Source organism: Hetaerina americana, unplaced genomic scaffold, assembly GCF_022747635.1.
Source record: "Hetaerina americana unplaced genomic scaffold, ioHetAmer1.1.p SCAF_41, whole genome shotgun sequence".
NCBI classification, from domain to species: domain Eukaryota; kingdom Metazoa; phylum Arthropoda; class Insecta; order Odonata; family Calopterygidae; genus Hetaerina; species Hetaerina americana.
In genome coordinates, this window is record NW_027286997.1 from 1542907 (window position 1) to 1563164 (window position 20258).

General features: G+C 38.5%; 1 long non-coding RNA gene across 2 annotated transcripts; it reads right to left on the minus strand.

Moving 5' to 3' along the window:
* LOC139692797 (uncharacterized) lies at positions 1–20033 on the minus strand. 2 transcript variants are annotated; one of them, XR_011701791.1, is made up of 6 exons: positions 19946–20013; positions 17569–17690; positions 16933–17017; positions 16583–16735; positions 4009–4191; positions 1–151 (listed from the first exon to the last, which is right to left on the minus strand). It is a non-coding gene; the product is annotated as an uncharacterized lncRNA (long non-coding RNA). The 2 variants fall into 2 exon arrangements; XR_011701792.1 differs by lacking the exon at positions 17569–17690 and having other exon boundaries at positions 19946–20033.
* Between the last annotated feature and the right edge of the window lie 225 nt (positions 20034–20258).

Genomic DNA, 20258 nt, shown 5'->3' on the forward strand with positions numbered 1-20258 from the left:
TTTGCAACAAATTTATTAGATTAAACAAACCTAGTAAGAAAGCAATGACTCTTAAATGAGCAAATAGTCAGGAATGACAACTCATAAAACACTTGGATAAAATGGCATAGCTTGGACTGGTGAAGCCATGCTCGGCTCTTTCGACTAAAACCTGTGAAAATGAAGAATATATATAATTATTATTTGTCATCATATAAGAATTGAGGTCTCTTACACATTGCTGAAACGATTTGCTCCATAACTATAATTTCAACATCTCGAACTGTGAAAGCTACTAAATCAGCATTCTCGCATTCAAATGAGACCCTTCAATCAAAGTAACAGCATTCAATTGCAAAATGACTAACTCTGTGACTCTGAAGGAAATACTAATCAATACAGCAACCCTTGCGGTCCTTGGGCTACATTGTGTGCATTTACGACTCATTTGGGAATTTTTCCATGAAGAGCTGTCAATGAAGCATTAAAACTATATTGCTTCCCACTGGCTGAAAACATAAATTATTTATAGAAGTTCGTAATAATGGCAACCATTTCCTATGGCTTCCTTTAGTTACTTCATTTTGAATGTACTACACTAGATTGTAAAACATTACGATAAACTTAGTAGAATATCCAACATATATAAAAATCAAACTTCTTGCATAAATTGGAAAAATATCTCTTAAGGAGTGATATTGAAACTATCATTGCCTCCATCGTACTACAAAACGAGAGATTATGTCAATAAAACTTGTGAGATTAAGTGTAGAGGAGATAGATTTAAGATGTCATTTTTTTCAACAAATAATAAGGGATTAGAATACAAAGGCAAAAAGCAGAGGATGGTGAAAGGGCGGGAGGTTGATGCTCTCCCTTGTTTGATGGTCAGGAGAGGGTAAGTTACCACATAATTCCCATTCTTAATTTCTTCACATCTTTAATTTTGTCAAGTAATAATTTATATTATATTTAAAATACCTCACAAATTTCTACTGAGCTCACGTAAATAACTCATGTATACTTCAAAATAATGTATCATTAATCTCTGGTTTAGCCATAAGACTTACCCTGACAGTGTTAATTCACATGTGTAAATTTGTATTGATACATCTCGCATATAAAATTATTAAAATGTGATGCAATGAACAGAGAATAAACAGATATAGTAAACTCAGAGATATGAAGGAAAATATAAATAATAAAGATTTTAATTATTATTATTATTCCTCATGTTTTGCGGATAAATACAACATTAATATTCCCTTTACCTACTTTCAAAAATTTAAACATATATTATTCATTAAATTTAAGGAAAACTAGTTCAACTGAGTACAACTTTGTTACTTCAAAAAAAAGAATTCCTTGTAAGGTTGCGCATTCACAGGTGATCCAGTCACTAAAACAATTTTACCAATTTTGTTATTAAAATAGGCAAAATATCATTCTCTACATTGGTGATGCACAGAAATGGTGCTTCAAGTGGTACACAGTTCAACCAGTAAAGTGAAATGGCATCATTATTAGTGATGATGCAATTTCACTGGCATAGACTACACAGATGAATGTCAGTTTGCTTAACAGTTATTTAGTACCATTAATTTAAATCATATATATATCAATAAAATACCATCAGTCAAAGGAGGCTGAAGTGAAGCAATATTCTGATTAAAATACTGGTGATATTGTTGATAGTGAATATTTATTATGAAAGCACACCAACGATGCAAGGTTTGAATGAAAAGTTTTGGAAAATGAGATTTATTTGAAATATTGTTACGATGCCTCGATTCAATGAAGTAAATCGCTTGAGCATCGACACATTTTGCCAGCAGCTTTTCCATGACTCAAAAGCTCCCTGGTCAGCAGATTCCGGAAGGTCCTTCAGAGTACAGGCATGCAAGCCTCTTTTGATGGTACTCAGGGTCCCAACATTGTGTCCTTTGAGGGAGGATTTCCATTTTGGGAATATGAAATGAACTCCCCAGTAAATTGCTACATTTCTATAATACTCTGCCATTGTGCATCACAGGTATTTCCCGCAATGGCCACCTCAAGTGTCCCGAGCCCCAATCCCTTTATTGCCTGATGTAAGGGGTTCTTGGTTGAGAACATTTTCTTAACCCCCCAACACTTTTCTCAGTACATGGTACGTCGCAGTCGGTAGGCCTCATTTGCAGATTGACATGAGCCGTACGTCCTGCTCCACTCTCTTGCTTTCTAATGTTTTTCTGTGGCGCCATTGAATTTTTTTAATACTACCCTTGCCCTTGGCCTCAAAATGAGATGAGTGAATTATTTGCTTTGCGGCTTTGTCCTCAGGTTCTGTTTATCTTTATTACTTGAAATGATCTCACTATCAATTTTCTCCGGAACCATTCATGCATCATTCTTTCTTTTCCTTTTGTCATAACAGTTGGGAGGGCCAAAGGCCTCACCACCATCTAGTCTCAGTTGTTTCATATCTTTCTTGAGAGAGAGAAGCAAAAAAACCTCAAGTATAACACTCAATGGATTCCAAAAGGGATAAGCGTTTTTTGAGTGAAGATAATATAGAGATTTTATAAGAAGATTTGGACGTAAAAAGTGAAGTGAGCAGTGTATCTGATAATTCAAGTTCAAGCGAGGAAGTTTGGTTGAGAGGCACTTGGTTGAAAAGATACGGCCCACCAGGAAGAAGCCCAGGCCACAAAGAAATTGTCAGGTGCCCTCTTCATGAGGTAAAAGGCAAGATACAGCATATTGACTCCACCCGACTGAAATGCAGGTCTAAGTTCAGAGAGTTGTTTAAAATAATACCATACAAAACTGAAATTTTGGAACAGAGGTTCAAAACTTAAAGGCAAATGAAGAAGTGAAAATATGAAATATTATGCAAGTAAAATTTTTACTTAATAGAATAAGCAATTTAACATAGGGTTAATTTTTTTAATTTTAGAGTATATATTTAAAAAGATACAAATTATTTTCTGCCATGCTGCAGACGGAGAGATGCCAAAAAATTGAATACTGCAGGTAAGGCACAAGCATTTAAATTCCTATAGCGGCTTAAAGGGTTAACATGGAATTGAGGGGGCCAAAACTCCTTAACCTCATGAATCCTTTAGAATGATGTAGAAATTCGAGTGCCACTGAATGCATATTTGTTTCTTTCATTAAACTTGCACATTTATCCGTCCCTTCCTGTGAAATACCAATCTCCAATCAGCTTGCAAATCCTTGTTTTGATCACACCATCTTGATCACCCTTTCCTTTATAACCTACACCATTAACACCACTGTGCACCAATTCTTGTGGGGATCAAGGTCCTGTGCTGGCTATCGTACCAGCTTCCCACCCTTCAGGCCCTGGGTTCAAATCCCAGGGGCATCCAATATTCTTCAGAGGTAACTCAATCGCTACTTGAGGTGCTTTGTGGTTGAGGCACTTTGAGTGAGCATGCCATCAGTCTGATGAGATGTTAAGCCGTAACCCTTGTTACGGCTTAACATCTCTTTAGGCTTAACAACTGTTAGGGATGTTAACTGGCGCCTTTTGATAAGAGTAAGCTAATGTCGATGCCGAGTTTCTCTCCACCCTTCATCCTTACCTGTGCATATATCTCATGGCACAAATAACCTTAGCTGTCGATTGCCTCCCCTGAACACCACTACTATTACCAGTTCTTATATTATAGATATTATGCCCTGATATTTGACAAATATCCTTTAATATAACACTAAGATAAATGGAAAGCCAGCAGTGCAAAGGCACTTCAAAACAATAAGTTTAACTTACCTAACACCAAATGGTGCTTCAGGAGAAGGCTTATGGGGGATTATCAGAACACTGTCTCACGCTTAACTATGTGGAGTTGATCCATATTCAAAGGAATGACAGCAAAAAACTCTGCAATTCCACAATTCCCTTTTCCTCAAGTTTCTTTTAGATAGTATCCTTTTCTCAAAAGCAATCTCACTGGCTGACCATATTATCCGAGGTTATTCATACCACTCCATATATCAAGCTTGTCAGTTCCTTGAACTTACCTTGACTGCATTTCTCACAAACTTGATGAAGGACACTGTCTCAGGCTGCAGAATTCCTCCATATTCCAAGTGAATGTAGAAAAAACTCTGCAATTTCCAAAACTTCCACCATTCCTTGGAGAGGGACGACCAGTTTCATTTCAGGAAGGGGAGGGGCACACCTGATGCAATACCAGTGGTGAGCTTGCATGCAGAAAGGGTCATTTATTAAAAGTAGGATTCAGAGCTTTTAGTGTAGGAGATAAGGGTATAAAATTATTTTTGTTAACAAAAGGAAAACATGCCCCCCCTCACCTTATAGTTTTATGGATTACTTATTACTCTCTGCCATACAATTCAGTTTCTCATGATTCTATCAATTGGAGAAATATAACACTCGGGTATTTAGAAATAATATTTGAAAGGATTCACCATGAATTTCAACTTAGGAATCTCCAACCAGTGGCTGAAAGCCCAGCCCACTCAGCTACCATGGCACCCAGAGATGCAGTGGAATGAAGCCTTCATTTCTCAATGGATCTCACTTATTTCAACTACAGTATTTCTCATACCATTCATGGATAGATAGAACTATCGATAGAGGTCTTTATCTGGGAAAAATTGAGACCAAATGGTCCCTTCTTCCATTTACTCATCACCATTTACATATTGTAATGGCCATAGATTTTATAACTACATGCACACACAATACCTATACATGTGCTCATACTTTGATAAACATAGAGAAAGAGAGAGACAAACTACACTCAGATTTGCAAATCTTAATAACTATAATTGTTATGCACATACATATACACACATACACAAAGTAAATTACAGTGGAGAAAGAAAACGCGTGGTGTTGCTTACCTAGTTAAAACCCACACAGGAAAAACACACACATAGAAAAAGTGAGTCTAAAAGATGGGTGCAAAAAACCTTTGAATTAGAGGAATGACCAAAATAGGAGCCTTTCCCTGGGCTGGTTATGGTTTCTCAGAGAGGAGATGCAGGATCCCAGAGAGGCTTGCCCAGGAATCAATTGCGGGCCCTCTGGTCAGCAATCCAATGCTCTACCCCTATGCAGGATATGGTGCTTAAATCTGGGCAAATTAAACTTTTGTTTAAAAGCAAATTTATTTTTACAAAAAGAAATGCAAATGAAAAACATAAAAGTAGTTTCTGTCAAGAGTAACATTACTCAATGTAACTTCCTTTAGCCGCAATGACTGCCTCCAAACTTGTCCTGAATCGATTGCGCACACACTTTAAAACAATTCTGTCCATATTCGCAAATGCTGCTATGATAGCGGTGCATAGGGATACACCTCATCTTATTGATAACTCCTTGGACTACGCTGCAAACATACATAACATAATAGTCAAAGGGGTTCAAGTCCGGGCTACTCTGGGGCCGGAACTCTTTTGACCAGAACATGTCAATGTTAACTGAGAGCCAGTTTGGACTGAATGACTGGCATGAGCTAATGCAACATCCTGTTGAAAGACATATTGTCTTCCCGAGGCCACAGTTACCATCCACGGTTTTACGACACTCTTCAAAATTTGCAGATAGACTTCTTTGGCGATGGTTTATCCCTTTTCAAATAAATGTGGCAGCATGATATCATCCTCATTGACACAATATCTGGGACGTGAACACTAGCTGGAAATTTTGTTGGAGCAACAATCTGAATATCCTCGGGGTCCTGGGGAAGCCAGCAATCATTTCTACAGTTGATCTTTGTGTCAATGGTGAAAATGTTTTCATCAAAAAAGAAGCAGCTTCATTTTTTAGAGAACACAACAGCAGGGTGCAGTGAGCGATCCACTTTGTTCTGCCAGCATCAGACAGCATGAGCTGCACCATTTTGTGCATGACTTGTATCGCAGGTCCTCCTCTGCCATCCAATGCATTGTTCCCTGACTAACATTTAATTCTGACGCCAATTTCCTCAGTGCCCACCCTGGGATCTCTGAAAACTGCACCTGAGCCTTCTTGACGACTGCTGCAATGCGTGACATATGTTTCCTTGAATGAAGTTTCCTTGCCGGATTAGCAAAACCTTCCCAAGGCTTCTCTGTAGCATTATGCTTTGCCACAATATAATAAACAGTTGATCTGGGATACCCGAAGAATCGGGCAATTTCACTGGGCCAATGCCCAGCGGCCATTGTTCGGTTCCCACATATACAGACCATATAATTTCTAATGATTCCGCACACCACTTTTCTCACAAACACGCAGCCCTCCACTCCATGATCCACCGCCTCCTACACATCCCCCTTTCCCCCAAAAACTTCAAAATTGAACTCGTGAATATCACTAATATAGCTACCAACAATGGTTTCAACCCCAAACTAGTTGACACATTACTACGGAAAAAACAAAAAGCAATGGCCATAAAAAGCATTTTCGTATCTCAGCCCGCAGGATCTAAAGATTTTAAGTGGTGCTCGATCCCGTTTCTGGGAGATCTTTCATATAGGATTTCCAACTGCCTACCCACCTCACTCAAAGCAGCCTTCTACCCACCCATAACCCTCTCCAAACTTCTAGCCAATGGAAAAGACACCCAGGATAGCCTTCTCAAATCAGGCATTTATAAACTGAAATGCGAGGATTGCAACAGCGCTTATGTCGGTCAGACCGGCAGGAATATCAAGTTACGAGTCAAGGAACACGCTAGGTGTCACAAAAATCAGAATAACAACTCTCTCTTCGCCAAGCATTTACTAGAATTCAACCACAGCAGTGACTTTGTCCCAGAGATATTACACACACTCCCAAAAGGATTAAAAATGGACGCTCTCGAGCAATTAGAGATTAGAAGGCACTTGGTGAACCCCAACACGACACTTTGTAATGAGCAATTATTCCCATACCCCTCCCCACTCCTCTCCGAGAAATTAGCCTGGAAATGGTCAAAACAATCCATCAACGCACCTGCGAGCCCCCACCCCTCTCAAATCCTTCCAACCCTCCCCGCCCCCACTCTGTCCTGAGGGTATATATGCTTGCTCTGTCTGTTTTGCAAATTTGTACCTGATGATGCCGCAAGTCGGTGAAACGCGTCGTGCCGTATAATAAAATCTGTGGAAAAGTACGAGTCTTTCTTTCTATTTCAATAATGGACTTCATTGGTCATTATCTCACCAAACCCTTACAAAAGAAAACCAAGCATCAGGACAGAAGACACAGATGAAGAAGACCAATTCAGTTAGAACAGGAATTTGTAATGTCAGGACAATATTGAGGCCAGGAAAATTAGAGAATATTAAGCAAGTGATGGAAAGAGGATACATAGATATTTTAGGCTTGTGCGAACTGAGACGGAAGGAGAGCTGGGATAACTGGAGTGATACTTACTGAGAAATATACAGCCAAGGGGACGAGAGCCAACGAGGGGTTACCATAATAATGAATAAAGAGGTAGGAAGAAAGCGGAACTGACGAACTTGGTCATTGTTCAGGTATACATACCACCGAGCAATCATAAGGAGGAAGAAGACAATAGGATCTATGATCAGTTAGAGGACATAATCGCATATGTTCCAGCATGAAAATATTTGAGCGTGATGGAGGATTGGAATTCGACAATAGGCTATACATGGAAAATGCCAGGCCACTTAGAAAGGTATCAGTTTGATTATGCTATGGTTAGACACAGATACAGAAAAAGTGCAATCAATTTGCACAGCTTCACGGGAGCGGATGCGGCCTATGACGAAAATTAAGTTGCTATGAAATGCTTCAATTTCAAAAGATAAAACGGGCGGCGAGTTAGGAAGTAGAATGTAGAAGCATTAAATGGATTGACAAAGAAGGACTACCAGCAGGCTGCAGAGAAAATAATGGAGAATGGTAAAGAGCTGAGTATTATCGAAGAAACATGGGAATTTATCAAGAAAGGGTTGTCGAAAGCAACAAAGGAAAATATAGGATCCATTAACATGAAAAGGACTATGAAACCATGTAAATACAGAGTTAGGCAAAATGAAGTGCAAAGAGTTAAACAATAAATTGAGGTGGGCAACAAATAAAGCAAAAGAAGCATGGTAGAAAATGCAGTGCGAGGATATGAAAAGTTTGCAGAGGAAGGGAGAAATTGGTGCGCTATATAATAAGATCAAAACACTAATGGGAACTAAGAAGATCTGGGTTAACAGTTGTGGATAGGTCTGGTAAGGTAATAGTTGACACAGAAAAGATCCAAGAGATATGGAAAGGATAAGGGGAAACACTGTATGAAAAAAGAAATTAGGCCAACAAGGTTAGACATCGAAAATGACCATGATGTAAATGAAGATAGCTTAGGTCCAGCCATACTCAATGATAAGTTAGAAAAGGGAATAAGGGAGATGAAACCAAATAAGGCCAAGGAGGTAGACAAAATTCCTGCAGAATGACTAAAACGCTTAGAAAAATATGGGAGGAAAAGCTTATATGTACTGTTTTCTAGTATCTATTAGGAAGGAATCTGGCCAGAGGATATTTTGAGATGAGCATTAGTTCCTATTCTTAAAAAGGTAAAGGCTACATCATGTGATGACTACAGAACAATAAGTTTGATATCCCACGTAGCTCAAGTTGTTATCAGGATCATCAACAAAAGTATAGAGATTAGGGCATATGATCACCTAGGGGATGATCAGTTTGTGTTTAGGAAGGGGAGAGGTATGAGTTATGTCATTACAGAAATGAGATTATTAATGGAGAGGAATATAGAATACAACCAAGAGGTATTTGCTTGTTTCGTAAAGTTTGAAAAGGCATTTAACAGAGTGAATTGGGAAAACCTATCGAGTATATAGCAGAAAATGGAAATGTATATTAGAGGGACAGTAGGCTAATCCACAACCTGTACATTTCTCTAACTGCTCAGGCTCGAATGGGGAATGCAGAGTCTGGGTGGGCAGTGTTAGGGATAGGCATAAGCAGGATTGCCCATTATCACCATTTCTGCTCAACCTATATTTAGAGGAAATGATTAAAGAGGCATGGGAAGAACTGGAGGTAGGAATGAAAGTGGGCGGGGAAATCTTAAAATCAGTTAGGTTCGGTGATGACCAAGCTTTAGTTCATCAGTCAGCCAAGGGGTTGCAAGCATTGCTGAGTGAATTGGAAATTCAGTGCGACAGGTATAGGATGAAAATCAATATTAATAAAACAAAGATTATTCGTTTTTCTAGAAAGAAAATGGCTAAGCTAAACATTAAAATACAAGGGCAAAAACTAGACCTGGTAGAACAGTTTACGCATCTCGGATGTGTTTTGGACCAACACGGTCAAAGTAGTAGAGCCTGAAGAGAAGAATTGCACTAGGCAAAGAGGCTTTCACAAGGAGGAGGGAGTTGATGAGAGGGACATTGAGTAAGGATATTAAGAAAAGACTCGTAAAAACTTTAATATGGAGCTTAGCTATATATGGCGCGGAAACGTGGTCATTGAAGCAGGAGGATAGACGTTACTGGAGGCTTTTGAAATGTGGGTGTGGAGAAGAATGGATATGGTGAAATGGACAGAGAAGAAAACATAAGAGGAAGTACTTGATATGGTGGGTGAAGAGAGGGGTTTGTTGGGTAAAATCCTATGGAGGCAGGAAAAGTGGATGAAGGGGGTATTGACCGGCAGTGGGATGTTGAAGACTGTAATAGAGGGGAATCTGAAATAGAGGGGATAATGAAATCACGGAACAATGAATTTACTTCAAGTTTTTTATGAAGTTCGGCAAAAGTTATCAAGAAATTTCTGTAATAATGACAGCTGTTTACGGTTATAATACTCTGAAGCAAACATCAGTTTTCGATTGGATTAAGGGTTTTAAAGATGGCCAAGAGATGCCACGGATGATGCAAGGCCGGGACGACCTTCAACCAACTGTGTTTGGTGATAACATTAATCGTGTGAGGTCCCTTGTCCATACCATTCGTCAAAAAACTGTCCAAATGATATTGGATGAACTGAATTTAGGAATCAACAGTGCACAATATTTCAAGGGAACATGATGGATGGATCATTTACCATGACAATGCACCTGCACATTCAGCTTAGATTGTTCACCAGTTTCTGGTAAAAAATTCAATCACCATCCTTGATCATATGAGGGAAGATGTGGACACAATAAAGCAAGAAATGAGCAGTCAACTAAGAAGCCTAAAGCAAGCCGAGGACTTCCAAGGGTGCGTTAAACAGTGGAAAAGAAGATGGAATAAGTGCAAAGCAAACGAACGAAGAATTCTTTGAAGGGGACAAAATGAAAATATCAGCAGAAAATTTGAAAGAGAACCTGAAAATACTTTGGTCGTACCTCATAGAAGTTCAGAGAAATTATTGAACAGCTAGTTAAATCACAAATGATAATGGCAAAAGAGTAAAGAGCAGTTTGTATAAGGCCAGCTTATTCAATTCCTTCTCTCAAAGCATCCTCATCCAAGTCTTACTGCATGTCTCCCATAGCTTTGAAGTTCATTCTCTCTGACGGACGCCCAAAATGGAAACCTCAAATATTGGAATAGAGCATTAGCTGAAAAATATTAAGCCTGGTAAATCCTTTGGGTCCAATCAAATACCTGCTCATGCATGGGGAACTAGCAATAGAAATTGCACCATTCCAAGGAATCAAATTTAAGAAATTGCTAGTAGATCACAAGGTTCCCATTGATAGGAGAATGGCTAATGTAACACCAATATTTAATAATGGAGACAAGGAGGAACCAAGCAATTACAAAACTATTTCCCTTGCATTCATATCATGCAAGATTATGGAACATATAGTTGCTATTTCCATAGTGGGACACCTCGATAGTTGCAAGTTGTTGAATAACCAGCACAGTTTCCAAGAGGGTAAAGCCTACAAAACAAAACTTCCACTTTTTGTTCACAATATGCTTATTTTGGGATAGAGCCATGTTCCAGTGGGCATGGTTTTTTCAGATTTTAAGATAGCTTTCGACAAAGTATCTCACACAAAACTACCAATCTCTTTTAATCATATACGTACAAAAAAAAGTCTTTGAAATCAAGATTGAAATTCATCAGCATCTGTTTTACAATGTTAAATTGTTTTACTTAGGCACATAGTTACACAAATAGTGAAAAAACTAAATATATGTAAACATACATATACTGAGTATATGTAAATATCGGCTACCACATATAAAACAAAACCATAAACACAGTAATCAACCCGAAGGTCGGTTTAGTAGGTGATGGTAGAGATAACCCAGTACTAAGCCCTATACGGCGTGTGAAAATTCACACATCAGGGTAGGGGGGGCCAGTTCCTTTCCCTGTGCGGGTTATGGTTTCCCAGGAAGACCTGGTACCCGAAAAATCACTTTAGCTTGGGTGGAGCTGCAGGTGCCCGGAGTGCCTTGCCCGGGATTCGAACCCGGGACCCTCCGGTCAGCAGTCCATCGCTCTACCCACTGGACTACCGCGAAATATAGTTGGAATGAATGTATATATGGCATTTAAATATAATTATAGAACTCCTACTGTGAACAATGAGAGTGCCTTATTACAATGAATTCTCAGGGATGGCAAAGAGAGAACATCCAAGATACACTGAAAAAGAGGCATTGATTACGTCCCAACCAACGGCCATTACGCACCAGAACACCACAATGGACGCTCATGCCGTGCTTAATCAAAAATATATTTCAGATCACCAAGATTAGACTACCTAAATACCTCCCACAGACACAAACTGTGATGCGATAGAAAACAGGTACTTACTTTTGTGTTGAAATGCATTTTCTCCTATTTGCCACAGCAGTGATCATATGGCAACCAAAACGACAGAAGGATTGCTACTCAATGCTTCCAGATGTGACTCACTGCCATATGCAGACTTATCTGACATGAGTGGCAATCAGCCAAGTCTAAGAGAGGGACTATTAATGCTTGGTTCTGAAGAAGCAAGGCCAAGGCATGCACAGACTCACGCTCTTCATAGAAAATGGTGGATGCAGGGATGGGCTTTCGTGTCTACCTTCACTCAAATAATGTCACAGCAACATCAACTCATCCTGAAATTTATATTTGGCATTAGAGAAAAATAGCTTACAAAGCAATCAATCTACTCAAGGGCATTTGGATCAATTTCCATGACCCACCCTTTCATCATATATGAAAAATGTATCTCCCCATGAATGTATTTCCTGATGCACACATTCCCACCCACTACACATGACACCACGGCACACCACAAATCACATGTCCCGGAATCAATGAAGAAAACTGCTATTATTTCCTTGACAAAATTGCATAAGCATGCTCTAAATTTTTAAATTATTACAAACCTGCCATATTTCCATACATCCAATCGTCTTCTGTATCATCTTGAAGTTTTGGTGACTAGTGCCATAGTGTTGTGGTGTCTAGTGCAGGGTGGCCAAAGGTATATAAGTTTGGAGAGCCGACGTGCTGGAGGTGTAACCCTAAACTGGTCCCACAAACGACAGTGCTATATAACTGGAGAAGACATAGAAAGCTCACCATTTTCCTTTGTATGGGCATGGAATTTCAAGGATGGATTCTCATATGTCACCTATGTGACAAGTGAGAAGGAAGGAGAGACAATGAAGGTCTCTCTCCCTGCCTCTTTCAACAGTTTTGTCTGCTGCTTCTCTGAGAGAACTAACGCCTGCCTAGGACATACCATGCTGATTGATGGAACTCCAAGTAATTTGCAAAGCAAAAGACCCCAGGGGACGCAAGAAAACCCCAAGGAATTAATAGACATCTGCCATCCTGAATTTTGCCCTACACTGACTCCTAATCAAAGCTTTGAAGCAGCACCAGTCAATCCTCTCATCTCAGCTCCCGTGAATAGATCACAATTGGTTTGGAAAGTATGGATTTCGTTTGCACCGTACACACGAACGCTCATACACACACACACACACACACACATTCAGAAGATGACAGAGCACAGGTGATGGGCAGGTGATGCCACGTCCCATTAATCTGCCCCATTGGCCAAATATTCTAACAGTAAGTAATTCAATTCCTTTAGCCCATACAAATCTTTCTTGTTTTCATCCTAATAAGACTGCACTTTTCCTTTCAGTACTTTACTTTTTAGTATGGCGATTAAATACTTCTACGAAGTGAAGCCTGAAACAGTAGAATACATATATTCTATTGTTTCAGGCTTCACTTCGTGGAAGTAATTAATATCCATTACTAAAAAAGAAAGAAAGACTCGTACTTTTCCACAGATTTTATTATACGGTACAATGCGTTTCACCGACTTGCGGCATCATCAGGTACCAACATAATAGTCTACATAGAGTAGAATACATAATTTTCTTTTGTTTATGCCAATTTATGACCTATTAGATATGTTGTCAAAATCAATGCTTCTCTGGTTTTATATGGCACATGGCTTGATTGAGGTTACTTTTTGATTCCCATTTAACATTGAAAATTTTCAGCCAATTTTCCATGGGGAACACCACATAACTGATGGTATTTTACGTAAATGTAAATATGGTTTTTAGGCAGCATGCAGTGTCCTTCAGGGAGGCCGTTATTCCAGCAAGGGGCTGATTTGGTTCAGCTGATTAGGCAGAACTGTAATTGGTAAGTAATCTTTCCATTCAGGCAAAGGGCCTAATGAATAGATAGATGATGATATCAAAGGTCATGAGACAAGTTTATTATACATGATTGGAATGGGTTTAATCTGAACTCTGTAGCCAGTTGCCCACAATCCAGGGAGCAAGGCTCACCACAGGTAAAAACAACTTTGGTTCTTAATGTTAAGGGAGAGAGAAGAAAACCAAAAACCTTGTGAATAACTAGCCAGCAGTAAATGGTACCATTTAACGTCCAGGGACAGCCTTTCAGAAACATTCTCCCACCAGTGATTCCTCACAGCAATCTGGTCCCTTCTCTTCACTAACTTCCTAGCTTTTTCCACATTCCCATTAAATCCACTCCTAATCAATGACCTCCCCCAAGCCAACATGAGCTTTCTTTTTATTATTTGTAAAAGAAGATATACCATTCAAAAAGGATCGCACTACTATCATTGATTTAGAAATTTTCAGGAACACCTTCAGCAACTGAATTTAGTTTTTTTTTGTTGTGGGTACACAATGAATCAGTTAATGTAGCAAAATTTATTTTTCAGCTTTAATGTTCAGATCATTAACCTGATGTACTGACTTAGTGTATAATCCTCAGCACAGTGTAAACACATGAGAGACAATACTACAAGAAGTATATTACTCATATAACAAAAGACATCTGTACGTAACCATTTCAGAGTGTAAAAATCATTTGCCTTGACGGGGATTCGAACCCAGATCCCTCAATGTCCATGCAAGTGCTATAGCCAGTTATGCTATCGAGGTGTCCTCTTAAGCTCGGAAATTTCGGAAATGATTTTTCATCTCTGAAATTGTTGTATTGAAATGCATATTAGCCGATGACTACTTTAAAAGTTACTGTTGCGGCATCTTCCGCAGTTTCTTGGAATTTGCCAAAAGACATCTGAATGCCATCACATTAATATATGCTGAAGGATAGGAAAACATGACCCTACCAACATGGAAATTAAAGAAATAGCAGGAAGGCTAAATTATTTATTTTCTTTCTCGTTAGTAAATTTTACCTCAAGATTGGATATGTATTTACTGATTCTGTTAAGAAAATGAATGTCTTATTGATTTGGAGATTTAATGAGGATTTCCACAAGGATAGGAATACGCATTGATACAACCATTCACCTTAGCCTACCTAAATGATTCCTTTGAAATGCCTTCTCAAATAACTTTGAGGGCTTCAAGAAAAAATCCGAAGCAATGTTATCTGTTTATTTAATATTCAAAATGTTCATTTAAGTACAGAATCACTTACAATGGACTAAATAATAGTAAATAAATGTTAGATATTATAAAAATATATCAAAAGTGATAGCATTAGATATATAATGACTTACAATGTTTAGCGATGGCAGCAGTGAGTGACAATGAAATTGCTACAATGGTGCTTTGATGGCGGAGCACCCTATGACCCTGCAACCTTGAGCATTTTAGATGAAACACTTTCTATACATGTAAACTATTCAACCTATTCTAGTTTATGAATTCTTTTTTTAATATTTAACTTGGCTTCCCTCTTTCTCAATAACTGAGTTATTTTATATTTATTTTCATCCCATACCTATCACACCTGACTGTCCAATGCACTCAGCAGAGGTTGCAAACCCTTGGCTGACCGGCAAACAAAAGCTTGGTCATCAGCAAACCTAAATGATTACATTGAATTCCATACTGACCTTGATTCCAATCTCCACTTCTTCCCATAATGCCTCTTTTAACATTTCCGCCACACACACATTGAACAGCACACGGGTGATACAACCCTGCCTCACTCCTCTTCCTAACACTGCACATCCGGGCCTTCCGTCCACCCCTCACACCTGAGCAGTCTGAGATACGTACACTTTCAAGGATAACTCTCCTATTTCAACCATCTATTCACATTTTCACCAATATTGGTTTTTCCCTATACACTGTATTGAATGTTTTCCTGGAGTCTAGGCATGCTGCGTATAGGAGAAATTAGAAGGATTATATGTAGAATCCCTGGCCTCGTAACATCATGCAGGTTATTATTATTTAGATAGATAGAACCTACAAACAGACAAATACATCCTGACTGTAATCTATGCCCGTTTCTATTAGTTACCCCATTACTGCTATGCCATAGCACATGTCACTCCTCTTTCTGAGCACAAAAATCATCTGCCCCGCTCTCTATCCTTTTGTCGATGACCCTGAGAACCACTTCAGCTGTTTTTGAAATTAAATTTGTTGTTCTTTAGTCATCACATATTCTATCCCTTCCATTTTTCGGACTAGGGACACTAACCGCTCGGACAACATCTTCCAGTAAAATTCCTTGATCATGAACATCATTGCAGAACTCCATAAAAACCCTTCCTCCAAAGCTCTGAGTAGTTCTATGGGAATGTTGTCTAACCCCAATCCTCAATTAATTCAATGCCCTTTCTGGAGCCATTAAACCTATCCTAATTTATCTTCTGTGTCTAAGCTTTGGGCCTACTGTCTTTTCATACAGTTCTTCTGTGAATTCTTTCCATTTCTTCATTCATTCAGTAATTAAGTATTTTGAGTTCATTCAATTATTTTTCTTGAATTATCTTTGATGATTTGTATGAATATTACCTTCCTACTTCCTGGCAGTCCTTTCACATTCCTGCACAGTGCACCCATTTCCCCCTTACTTTATCAACTTTCACATCCCTACACAATCTTTGTCCATGCTTTTTTAGCTCTGTTGGTTTCCCACTTAAATCTGCTATTGAATTCTTTGTACTTTCTTCTACCCATCTCTGCATTTACATTCTTCTCTCCTCTTGCTCTTAATCATATCACCTGCAATCCTTTGTTTTCTTGTCCTCTTCCCACTCCTCAAGATTGGTTTATGGCTTTCAAATTCCTTTTCTTATTTTATGATAAGTTACACCCATGAGAATGACTGACATTAGGCTAAGACTAGGTGTGGACCTCTTTATGGGAATTCAATGCTCTGGAAGACAATGGCACTACGTACCAGCCTGTATCGAACATGGTGAAATGAGCACTTTAAAATCAGTGTTTCCTCATCACAGCCACTATTTGCTCTGCATCTACTGCAAATGCTTCCTTTGTTCTGCCAGGTCACCAGAAGAGAAAGTGCAATTCTCTCATTATGAAGAATAGAATCCTGTGGAGAGAAAACCAAAAATGTGATGCAAAATTTCAATGAATATTACAAAAATGCTTAAATATCTCCCAAAACACTTGGGAAAGAGCTCATTTAGCTCATGAGATAATTAATGGATAAAACAAAAAGCCAAAAAGGTTCCAGAATAGTGGTATGTCATGAATGAATTCTACATTAGGATTTGATATTTTACTTACAGATGTCTTATGCAGTCATCTCTGAATCCATTCCTTTGAACAAGCCATCACTTGCGAGGTTGTCTCTGGCTATTTTGAGTGGAAACTGTGAAAGAGTATGGAGAGAAAAGATTAGATAGAGTAAGAATTAATCTGCCCCGCATTTTGCTAAGCCGTTTCCCCCAGAAGCAGACACTTAGAAGATTATTAGGATTAAAGATAATAAATGATGAATTGTTTAATTTTTGCTGGTATACAATTGAACGCATTAATCTTCATTCCTAAATCATAAGATTGATAAATGTGTCAGTGCCTCAATCACATCAACGAGTGTCGAGTAGACTGTGCCTCAATCACATCAACGAGTAGACTGACTAAATCATGTAAAAATGCATCCATTTATCACACTTACAAGACCCCCTCGCGAAAGAAACTGAGGATATTTATCAATATTTACCCAAGTCCACTTTACATATATTTTGCTGACAACTTTGAAAAAAAAACATAATTTTTCAATATTCAATTGTTCCCGGCTAAACTTAGTGGACATTCATTTTAATTGAATGAAAAATACAATGTATCTTTCCACTGTCCTTAAGGACAGAGGAAAGATACATTGTATTCTTCATTTAATTAAATTTTTTTTTAAAGACTCACTTGAGCAACATTAAATTGCATCAGCCTGACTTCCTGCACTCAGCTTCAGATGCTCTGCACTGCACATATGTCCTATGGTATCTCTGGGTTGAGAAAGGGTGCAATGAGGGAAGAACAATCACCTGAAGGGAAAGTGAACCCTGAATATAACTCCGGGCCCTCCAAGTCAGGGGTTAGGCATAGGGCTAGCAACCCTACCCTTCAAATATTCACTGGCTATGAATCCTATAAACATGCCTCGGATACATAAGCATGGATTTTCAAGGTATCGACCTGGCAAACAGACAAGGACAACACATTCATGGAAATTAGCAAAATGGAATGTTAGAACATTGTTGAAACCGGGTAGAATGATTGAAGTTGCCAATCAATGCTGAAATGTGGTTTGGATATTACAGCCCTACAGGAGGCGAGATGGGTAGGAAATGGTAGAATTGGTGAGAAGAATTTTACAGTAGTATACAGTGGACCCAGCCATTCAATTGGGTTATATGGAACGGCTTTCATGATTAATGCAAGGATAAGAAACAGTTTGATGAATTTTGAGCCATTAGGGGACAGACTATGTAAAATAACCTTAAAAGGAACATTCCGTAACATCAGTCTCATATCAGCCCTTTCCCCTACCAAAGGAAAAACAAAGGAAGAAAAGCAAGAATTTTATGATAAACTGGAAAGATAATGCCAAAAAATACCAAAATATCAAACAATTATCATTCTTGACATTTTAATGCAAAACTGTTGAGGAAGACTCCTTGCATTCTGTAGCAGGAAAGTACTCTTTGAATTATCTGACAAGTGAAGATGGAAGGCCTTTCTGCCAGCTTGCTCTGTCACTCAACATGCTCATAAAGACAACATGATTTGAGCATAACAATATTCACAGAGGTACCAGGAAAATACCTGGGACAGGAATTGTGAATCAAATAAGGTCTGCACGAGGACCGATTTGTGATTCCGATGATCACTATCTAGTGAGAGTAAATTTTAGTGAACGACTGGCACTCTTGGGTACGCTCAATAGACCAGGAGGGGTTAAATGGAATAATAAAATATTAAGAGAACTTGGGCAAGCTTTGAGGTACAAAAATTAAATAGGTAGAAAGTTAACAAGGAATGAGGAAGAGCAGATAGAGCAATAGTCTGTGGAATATCAATGGCAAGAATTAAACAATCTGTTTTGTCCACCGCAAAGGACATAATAGGTAACATGAAAGTAAAAGGCATGCAGATTGGTTTGATAATGAGTGTAAACTTGCAATAGAGGAAAATAACAAGGATAGATACAATATGTTACAAAAGGAGACTAGATTTACAAGAGAGAAGTATAGGAAGAGCAGAAAAGAAGCTGATAAATTACTGAAAAGAAAAAAAAAGAGTGCTAAAAAATCAGATGAAGGCTGTAGAAGAGCTCCATAACGCTAAAGAAAGCAAAAAGTTCAACCAACCAGTAAAATGCACGACTAAAAGCTAACAACCATAGTGCACTCCTGTGGAAATAAAAATGGTCAAGCCATTGAGGACGAAAATGAGATGATAGGAAAATGCGCTGAATATTTTAATGGCCTGTATGTTAAGGAATTAACTCCAGGGATAGAAGAGTAAGAACAAAGTCACATAGAAAATCCGGTAGTGCTCACTCCAACAATAGAAGAAGTAATTGAAAGTAGTGGAAAACAAAGGAATGACACAGCACCTGGAGAAGATGGAATAACAGCAAAATTAACTAAAAATGGAGGTCAAGATTTAAATAGAACAATACGTCATCTAATTTGTAGTATTTGTAAGTTGGGTGAGTTCCCAGAAGACTGCAAGACAGGATTGATTTGTGCAACGTATAAAAAAAGGTGACAAATGTGATTGCAAAATCCATAGGTGCATTACATTACTGAATGTATCATATAAAATTTTCACCAGTCTTCTCCTGACATCCATAAGCACCTATGCTCCAGACATACTGGAAGAATATCAGTGTGGCTTTAGAGCTGGTAGAAGTACCATTGACCAGATATTACCGGTAAGGCAAACAATGGAGAAATGCTATGAATATAACGTTGACTTGAATACACTCTTCTTTGACTTCAAAAAAGCTTTCGACAGAAAATCTCTTGTCTCAGGGGTAACTCATAAAAGAACAAAAATCAACCGTAGGCTTGACCTACTATGGAAAAATAAGGAGTCCAGTTCAAAATCAACAAGTTCTCAGTGTGACCATAAGTTTGGGCCTCAAATTGTTAATCTTTCCGGACATTCCTTTTCTAATAGTGAGATATCTTTGCTAGAAAAGGGCTTAAGTACGCCACATTAGTAATCACACTTATAATTGACGGAAGTTGATCAATAACCATCACAAATACTATTAGTTCGAATCACTTACTTGAATTCCCTACTTGCACGAAACGTGACCTTCGATATCTTGATCTTCAATCGACGACTTGTCAAACGGTCGCGGCCAGAATCAGCTGACCGCTTGAAGACCGTCAACTGTTTTCTTTCCGGCCCCCGCTTTGCGCATTGGCAATTATATATTTCGGAGAAACTCATGCCAATTTTATTCTAAAACCAGAAATTATGAATTAAAAAATGGACCTAACATCAAAATTCAAATCAATTAATCAAAAATCCTAGGGAATGCCAATTTTAGATTTATTGATGTAGATTTCTCATGAGGGCACAATTCTTTGCAAAAT